Below are 10,391 nucleotides of genomic sequence, written 5' to 3'. Positions count from 1 at the left end.
ATGGGCACAGAGCATCTTCTCTGCATCTCCTCATCTGATGGTATCAGCAGCCACAGAACAGCCAACAGGAACCAAGCAAAGAGAGCCTCCCTGAGGGATGGAGGATTTGGTATGTGAGAGCATCACAGTGACCTTCAGAAGTTGTCATGTCCCACATTATAGAGACAGGCTCGTAGTAACCCAGTTTTCCCCACTGATCTGTCTGGAGGACATTCCTGATGAAATGAAGGGGCAGCATTCTTTCAGGGCATATGACCTGACAGGTGTTTCTAGAAGATTTCACACACCTTTCTTTGACACAGTCCTCATGCTTGAAATGGTCTCTCTCTCAATAACTCATTAGAGAGAGACCAAAACAACCAAAAGAAGGACTGGTTTTGGACATAAGTTAGTTTGTAGACAAAATGTTGTGTCATTCTTTTCTAAATTCATTAGCCTATGATAGTTTCATATCAGATGATATGAAGAGCAGGTTTACTGTCACGTTGAGGGCACCATCCTACTGTTTTCTTCAAGATCTGTGCAGACTGAAGTGAGCCCTGAGCACAGAGGTGATTGCTCACCATGTGGCTACAGCTGACAAATGGTGCCAGTTCTGTTCTGTGGTAAACTTGCTTCTCCCTAAAACATGCCTGGAGAACTTCCTCTTGAGGCACATGTTTTCATAGAATCATCTAGGTTGGAAAAGACCTTCAAGATCACAAAGTCCAACCATCAGGCTGACCTACAGAGTCCCATCACTAAACCATGTCTCTTTGTGCCACCTCCACATGTCTCTTAAATACCTCTAGGTACGGGGACTTGTCTGGGCAGCCTATTCTATGGTTGACCACCCTCTCTATGATGAAAGTCTTCCTAATATCTGATCTAAACCTCCCTTAGTGCAACTTGGGAATGTTTCGTTGCATTTCGTAACCTCTTCGTTCTGGAAATTTCTTGGTAGGTAAAAGGGCCAAAGGACTTTGTATGAGAAATCACATCCAGATACCTGGAATTTAACAGTCACTGAGGAGAAACATCATCTTTGAATGACAAAATGCATTTCCTCAGATACAATACTCAGAATTCATCCATAAGCAAATGCTCATTTGGAAGAGGACTTTGGAAGATGATTTAGAGCTTAGGGGACCCTAAATTCCTGAACCCACTGAGGGTCAATCTCACTGAGCTTAAACTGTATTTGCAAATTTATAGCCTCCTTGCTGTTCAGCCTCAGGAATAGGCATCTATTTATTGGAGAATGAATGGTCCATGTGCCTTTGTGAGAAAGGAGGGAGAAGATGCTACAGCACCCCATACTTTCCTCGCATTTGCACTGGCTACCACAGTACAGATTCCTATGTTATATGATGCATCTTTAGATGCATGTTTCTTCACCTGCCTCATTCAGATCAGTGCTGCCTGTGCCCCTGAGGAAGGTTTGTTTTTAATTTGGATCTCCCACCATGATGACCTTTTCTTCAAAGCATCTGAAGACATATTTTTGCTCTATCCCATTTCCAGTTCTCATTAATAGTTCTTAACTTACAAAGCATCTTTCATCCTTTTAAAACTCTTTTGGCAGCAGGTCACAGAAATTGAGGCAATGGACTAGGAGAGAGGGGAAACATACATTATTGATTTGTTTTATGAATTGTGTTGGGTTTAGAATAGGTACAGACATTTAGGTCAAATTGCTCGCTACACTACCAAACACATAAATGCCTCCCAGTTTATCCTGAAGTTGCAGTTCCTCAGCTTTGATGTAAAGTTTCAATTCTAGTGGATGGGTTTATTTGACAATTATTTGTCAGCTTTTTCCAGGTATCCTATCTTCTGCCCTGAGATAGAGGAGGACGAATCATGCAATGAGATAGAAGAGAAAAGAAAACCCAAAGCAATACCAGACATTTCTGTTTTCTGAGGAACAGAGTGAATAACATTCTCTTTTGACTTCAGAAACTGTTCTTGTTTGGTTAAGCAAAGGTTACAAGAGACCCAAATCTCTTTATCAGGGGGTTCCAGAAATCCATTATGAACAATAGTGATCTGTAAGAAGATACAGCGGGTCTAAAGAGGTAGAAACTCTGTCCTTTTATTGCTAAAGCTAGCCTTATATTCCAACTTGCAATAGCGTCGTGTTCTAATATAAACCACATGAGATCTGCAGCTGGAATTTTAGATCAGTGCTTTGAAGACTATGAAAAGCTTCCCATTGCTATTTAAAATATTTACACTGACTGTCACTGAGCACAACAGACCTTGTGTTCCCGAGGAACATCAGTTCACACAGACCTATGTAGCCAGAAAATACAGCACAAAGCCAGTGCAGTGAGGGGCTGGAGCAGTCTGCTCTGAAGCTGGGAGCAGAACTGCATGCAGCTGAGCTGCATTTGGCCAAGGATGAAGTGAGAGTAAAGGTCCTTGGTGTTACGAAGTGAGTTGAATTCATGTCCCTAAACCTGAAGCATGAGTGAGGATCATTCATGGCCTGCTCATGTTGGAGTCTCCAACAGGGACTTGAAACAATGAAAGGGAATTATCTGAGGCCAGATCTACACCTCTGGGGCCTTATTTCTGACCATCCGGCTATCTGAAGCACATGTATTCCCTAATACAAAGGGCTGGAAGATAGCCATTCAGGGTGACCCCTGTGGCAAGGAACACGTTGTTCATACTGCAGTGTTGCAATTGTGCTCCAGGGCTTGCTCCCCTTCTGCAGCATCACAGACCATAAAATTATCTGCTACAACTTTTTTTTTTTTTGAGAAAAAAGCACTTCCACAGTTCATGTGGTGAAGAGGCACTGCTCTGAACGGATGTTTTCAAACATCTAAAATGAGTGTTCCTGAAATTGTTTTCCAGTATTCGAGCAGTTCTTTGTAGATCCTTGTGTTGAATATTGGTCATATCATCTGATTACTGTGGTTAAAGATTCTATATTTTGTGGTTATAATTGGGGCAGGCTCGGTAGCTATGTACTGTGGATTCTGTGGTTAAACTCCGCTATCTGTGTTGCTATCTTTGTTGGTAGTAATTTTTACTTTAGCACTTGCTCCTTTCCTACCACCCACCTACTCTTTTACCCACCCCAAATGGTACTGACATGCCTTCAGAGACACATAACTCTTGCTTGATATGTTCCTTTTTTCCTTTCACCTTTCTGCTGAGGCAGTGTGGGTGCCATAGCCAGGGCTGGGGTGTCCCTGCTCAGGTTGGGTGCTGATGGCAGCTGCATAGAGCCGTATCTTCGCTCCCTCTTGTGAGCTGAGTGCTATCCATGCACTTCAGCTGCTAAAGAGGTACCTCTGCAAAGCCCATCCCACACTGGACATATTTCCGATGCATAGAGTTTGGCAATGACTGGTGAGCTAAATGAAGTGATCATCAGGTGAAATCCTGACCCAGGTTGTTCAGAGATTACACTGAGTTGGCACAGTGACAGAGCTAGACTTTTACAAAGATGTTAGATGTGAGTATAGGCTCATATGCCTTTTTAAAATAAATGTTGACTGTCTAGTCAACAGTTTCATCTCCATTACCAGGCAGGCAAAGTATAGTTCTAAACTGAATTGTTGTTTTCTCAGATTTAGCATTTTAAGGCTCATTATCCTGAAAGCTCTTGTGTTTGTGCCGTGTGAATCTGCTGATGTTGATAAACCATCTCTTGGCTCCCAAAAGGAACTTTGTTCCATCAAGGGTTTTCCCAGGGAAAAGACTCTCAGATCGTTGTTTTACCAGCTATCTCTAGCAAGTCGGAGATGAATATTTATAACTCACAACTGTCTTGAATTCCTCACCTCACCAGGGTACTTGTCAGAACTAAGTCTTTCTAAATCTTCTCCCATTTCAAAACCTGGTGGTTGCCTTACCATTATTAAAATGCAGGTTCACTTGGTGCACAGATCAGTTGCTAAGGTGTCAGAAACCCACTTGGTCTGTAAGTGCTACAAAACCAAGTAAAACTTTGATTCCAGTGTGAGGCTATTTGTTCAGATACATTACTAGTGCCTAGGTGGTGGTTGACATAACAAGTGCTCACATAATATTTCAGGTGCATGTAGCTAAATTGCAAAAGAGCCTGGGGACTCATTGGCAGATGTCAAGTGTAGGACTTTGGAAAATGCATGACTTGATGTGAATGTTAACACTCTCTACGACTTTGCTGCCAGTCTGTAATGCTCACAGAAATGTCAGAGACCTTTGGCAAACAAAAAAATGCTGTCAAATCTACCATATCATTTGACCATACTCTCTTATTCATCCCCTTGCCTTCATTCATCCTTTAGAGATTTAATATGCTGAGAAGGCAACATTAATTGAATTGAAAGGATACTTTAAAAAATGATTCAAATATATTGAGGGAAAACTTTAGGTAGACAGGTCTCATTCTGCTGGAGCCTGGCTAAGAACCAGGAAGACTCTATTCATAATTTTACCACTGAATTTAAATAATTAAGAGAGCCCCCACACAGTTTTTGTACCCAGTGAACTACAGCCAGTTTTTGAAGGCAAAAAAAAAATCTTTAAAAGTTGTAGCTTTGCTTACGAAAATCCAGAGACTGTAAGTCTGGGGAAGAGGCTGGAGAGGTGTGCAGAGGGTCCAGCACAGCGCATCCTCAGTTCTGTTGTATGTGCTGCCACACAGGCATCAAAATCATCACAGCAAGGGGTGGCCAAGTGCCTGGTTTCTTATTTTGTGGCATCCTGGGGTTAGGAAAGGGGAAGGGTGAGCAGAACATGCTTTGTTTTCATCATCATCTTGTTTGTGCCTGGCAAATGAATTGCAAGTTTTGGATAAAACACACCTGATGAGCATTTGATCTTCTGGATCCTCAGAAGTTGCTGCTAGTCAGTTCCTCCATTTGGTGACAAGGTGTGTTTCTACAAGTGCAACCTGTTTTTGTGTGTTGGCATTCAGCTTCGCCAGGCAGCAATGGAGTGCCTTTAATTGGTGATTTGCATTTAAGACGGGGATTTGCAATGTAAGGAGTATCTTCAGAGGTAGAAAGTGGATGAAGTCCAATGCCTGCTGTCTGGGCCACTGTCCTCTGCCACATCAAAGCCTTCACCTCAGTACTTTTATTCTCTTATGCTGACATCTCAGTTCAGCAATTGCACTTTGTTGCTGCTCTTCATAAGTCAAACAATGCACCTACTATGTTTTTGCAAGAGATAGGATAATTATCTCAACTGCCAGGTGCGAACCATGAATTTTCCTAGGCCCAGTTGCCATACAGGTAAAACAGCCAAAGTCATTTAAGGCTTTTGCTGTCTCACTGCCAAACTTCAGCTTCCCAGCTCTTGGCATGGAGCTCCAACTTGGCAAAACACTTATGCACACACTTAACTTCAAAATCACGAGCCACAGCAGTCAGTGTTGAACAGTTGCCTTGCTATCCTAAGTACCAACACTAACAGGCATTCTTGAGTAAAACCAAACTAAGTATGAGCACTTATATAGGGTAGCCCTTCCACACGCCTTTCCTTTTGTGCACAGGGAACTGAAGCATGGGGAGGATGAGGCTGTGCAAAGCCTGTAAGCACAGGCATGTGGACAGGTGCACCTGAGGTAAATGTAAATGCGATGGAAGGTCTTGCTGCAGCAGCTGGCAGTGTGTTTTGGCCACTCTGCCCTGCCTTTCAGGCCTCTTTGGCCACCACAGCTTCAGTGCTATCAGCTCACTGGATGCCCTGAGCCACCCCGGTGACTGCAGCATAGGTGTCCTGTCCTAGCCCATGGCCATACAGGAGTGCTCGTGCCAAAGGAAGAAATTCAGCCCTGGTACCCATGAACCATGCTTCTGGCAGAGCCATGGGGTGCTGGCCTAGGAAATACAGGAATGTTTTCTGATAGCATTATTTTTGTTTTTACCAGATAAGTGAAGTGCTTTTCCAAGTTGAAGCACTGTACTTCTCAATCACTTTATTTAATACTAAGGAAATCATTGCTCTGTTAATAAGTTATCTGTAGTTCAGATCATCACATGTGGTTTTGTGGAAATATTCACACAGCACACTATATATCATGGCTTTTAAGTTAGGTTGCAGCCAGGCTACTGACAGTCCCTGCAAAGCAGCAGCCTTGTGCAGAAGCTGTTGTTGGCCACCCAGACAGGGCAGGAGACCATGACCCAGCCCCTGAGTTGGCCACCGATGGGTGCTGCCATGACCCACCGTGTTCTTTCCCTGCTGACATTTGCCAGACTCATGAGCCCAGCAATGTTTTCTGAGCCAATTGAGGTTCCTGGTGCCTGCTCAGCTCCTTGACTTAGTTCCAGCTCTGTTCCCTGCTCCAGCCCCTGCTTTGAACATAGATCCCTTGGCTGTCTGTCGTGCTCCTGCTCTACTGCCTACTTCAAGCCATGACCACAGTTCCTGCCTGCCCTCCTTCTTGTTTCCTCATCCCAACAGAGACCCCCTGGTACCTCAGAGTTTTCCAGGAAAAACAGATGCAAACTGCTGCCTATAAATCTGCTCTATGATGTTATCACAAGGATGATAAAGCCTAGCAAGCAGCTCTCAGTGGCTGAGCACAAGTATACTCTGCGGCAGCCAAGGCACAGAGCTAGGGACAGTTGCTGGCCAACAAGTTTATTCTTCAGCCATTTCTACAGGTGCTGCCTGCCACATCCTCAGGATGCATTCACTTCTAAAAGATGCCATATGATTTAAGAAGGGTCACGGTGCTGAATTATTGAAAAATTTGTTTAAATGCCTCAATAAATGCCTGTGAAATGGCAACAAACTGCAGCAGCTGGTAGCTTGTCAGGCCAACAAAAACAAGCTGAGTGATAGCACACCAGTATTCTTAAATTAATCTCCTCAGTCCCTGTAACTTTGGAAGAAGCGGTGATAGATGGGATGGTGCAAGGACTAACTTTTGTCCCAGTTCTCAAGCATTTACAATTGCATTCAAAAAGAAAAACACAAAGAAAAAGTTGCTTTACCACCAAACTATTTTTGAAATATGAGACTGAACGCTGAAGCCAGATTGTCTGTATTTATTTTAGAACATTGAAAATAGTGTTGAGTTATAGACAATAGTCCAGAAAAGAGTTTTGTCCTTACACTATTTAGTAAAAAGCGATAATTTATTCACACTTCAAGCTAGAAAAAAAAAAATAATATATATATATATATATATGCTTTAAATGACCTCTACTCAGGACAACACTGAAACTCATCAATAGCTGGAAATGTGTGAGAAATAAACATGCACTAAATGTTTCCCTGAACCTCCATGGATTTTCCTCTTCTGCTTTTGTTGGATCCATGAACAATCCCGCTACTGACAAAATAGACCAAGTATTTGAGACAAGTCCCCATAAGCAAAATCCAAAGTGGGGCTTCCTTTATTTCATGATCCCACTCCACACTGTATCAAGACACATTTGTGTTTTGTTTTATTTCTTTCCCCTGTCCATCTTCAGATTTGGCATTTACACTTGAAGCACGTGATACTTAAACAGCCAGCAACTGCTCACAAATACCTCTCTGGTCTGGGAGTGATTGAAACTTACTCTGGCAACATATTCAACATCAAAAGCAACAGCCATACACGACAGGGCTGTGGGATCAACAGGGTGAGTGCTAGAAATATCATAAGTCTTTGAACAGACAAACAAATGTTCTCCATCTCTTCAAACTGTAAATGGGTTTTGGAAAAGAGGGAGCATATATATATATATATTAATACACTTTCACTGTGGTTCTCTTTTGGCTACATGCAAAGTTGAGAAATTTATTATTTATTTAAGGTAAGAAAATACTTCCATGATTCTCCAAATGTTGTTTTTTCAAAAAGGCATACACAGGAAATTTCTCCTCCCCGTCACCTATACAAACATGAGACAAGAAAACATAAGCACGATTTTAACAAGCCCCTGGGAAAACTTTAAATAAAGCTGAGACGAAGCCAGGTGGACCAGAAAAAAGTGCTTATGCTGGATGCTTAGCTAAGAGCCAAAAGAAAACAAAGTCATTTCCTTCATGAGTTGATGACTCAGAGGACTGGCAATGACATGGAGGACATCACGTACAGAAGTACTGTTGCTACAGATGAAGTGGTGAATAATATTCTTAAAGCAAAACTTTCACAGCAAGTTCATTGGCTGGCATTCCCCCAAGAATCAACAGAGGATGCGGCGGGATGGTGAGCGGCTTGCTTCCCAGATGGCTGCCTGTTTGCTCCCCCAGAGTGCCTGCACAGCATCCAGCCAAGAGCTAGTGAGGACGGGCAACCCATGAAACACTAGCAATGTGCAAATACGGTACTATGGAGAAACTCAGATAGGTGTTCTCAGTGTTATTCTTCCTGAATAAACACAGGATTTCATCTGCTAATGTTGTCAATGCAAGTCCCAGGTACCACTGAGTGTAGACTGGCCTGTTTATTCTTCAGTGTTCTCCAAGCATCTATCCTCTCCTATATTGCTACAAACACTCCACAGGGCTGTCATTTCTTACATAGCTGGAATCTTCCTTCAATTAAAACACACCATTCAAGGTCACTGAGGTGATTCTTCCACTTCCACTTGTATTAATGTAGTTGCAATGACTGCAACTACAGCACAGCACTGCACTGCAGCAGACATACTGGATTAGTACCTTGGTTTGGGAATGCATGTAAGAAACAGAACCAATCCAGAGCAACTATTTGCTTGTTATTACCTTCTCATTCTCTCCCATGTAGAAACTTGCTGCACTAAAGTTTTGGCTCACTGTGTTCAATAGCAACTGAAGAACCTAAAAAGTGTTTAAAGAAATTTTTTTTGAAGGACTATGTGCATTATATCCACTTTGGTTTCCACAGAATTTCGTAACAATGATTTCCACGAATAATTTTTCAAGAAGAAATACTTCCTCATTATATTTTTTTTTCTAAATACACTTTCATTAGTCACTGGACATCCCCGCGCTCCTGTGTTATAAGGAATAATCACTCCTCCATCACTATCTTCAGACATCCTTTTATCTTCATACATCATGATATTTTCTGTCTTCTGAGTTGATCCCTGCTGTAATAAGCAGCAAGCTGAACTTATTGGAATATGTGTTGCATGTTCATGAGTTCCTACAAATGTGTTGCCTCAGTTGTTGAATTTATGCAGAGAATCACAGAGTCACAGACTGCCCAAGGTTGGAAGGGACCTCTGAAGATCATCTAGTCCAACCGCCCTGCCAAGCAGGATCACCTAGAGCACATTGTGCAAGATGGCATCCAGGTGGGTTTTGAATATCTCCAGAGAAGGAGACTCCACAGCCTCTCTGGGCAGCCTGTTCCAGTGCTCTGTCACCCTCATAGTAAAGAAGTGCCCCCTCATATTCAGATGGAACTTCCTGTGCTTAGAAAATTTGAAGGATGGATTTATTTTCCAAGAAGGTAGGAAATATTACTTGCCAGAATGCATTAAAGCTCCTGTAAGATTTATCTGATTCAGCTGATAGTCACTGATAATATGCAATCCAGTGCTATTTTAATACAGAAGTTAACATAGTCTTGGCCTGAGTCTCCAGCTCAGAAAAAAAGCCCAGCTGTCAATGGACAGCAGGCCCAACATCAGACTTCTTGCCTGTGTAATTCACGGGCACAGAAGGTCCAAGACTTTATTGGATGTGCTGCCGATGTGGTCATGTTGGGCTAACCCCTGGTGAGGGTGGCTATGCCAAAATCTCATTAAGGATGCTCCCTATAGTTCTCAGTGCTAGAATGGCCCCTCTACAAACCACTTTTCATAGTAGAGTATTTTATTTCATTACCACTGTGTCTAGAAATGCACAAAGAAGACTTAAGAGATAGTTGTCTTTATTTAGATGATGAAAGGATAATACAATGTCACTTCCCCTCTGGAAAAAGGAAATGCAAGAGATTTGCCCAAAGGGTTTTATTTCAGACCATGACAGTTAAAACCTTGCAGGACCTGATCAGGAAGCAGGAGACGTACCTAGTCTGTGTTATGCATTCCCAAGCTGCAGCCCAGTTCCACATCTGGACAAGCTCCAGTCACATACAGATCTTTGCTCAGCTGCAGAAAGAAATGAGATTGCAGGGTCTGGAGAGGCCTCAGCCCAGAGGTGCCTTGCTCTGGACCATCGGGGATGAGCACAACTCTCTGGGCTAAGCATATTCACCACCAGTGGAGTAAAAGGCATAGCAGTTTGCCAAGCCCAATACAGAGTCTTCCACCACAGCAGTCAGTAAGAAGATTCCCAGGCACATGGAGGCTATGGTTAGACATCTGCAAGCTCGACACATCAGCTAGTGACACATATCAAGGACAAAAATATAAATGAAAAGGCCTCCACTCATCCCACTCATCCTGACATCCATATCCCAGTTCCTTTTTCTTTAGAATTTCTCTCTCTACACCCTCTCTTATAATAAACTTTGGTTTCCTGGTGACATATCT

The sequence above is a fragment of the Anas acuta genome, chromosome 1 (genome assembly GCF_963932015.1).
Source record: "Anas acuta chromosome 1, bAnaAcu1.1, whole genome shotgun sequence".
Lineage (NCBI taxonomy): Eukaryota > Metazoa > Chordata > Aves > Anseriformes > Anatidae > Anas > Anas acuta.
The sequence above is the reverse complement of the archived record's forward strand: the minus strand, read 5'-3'. Positions refer to the sequence as shown.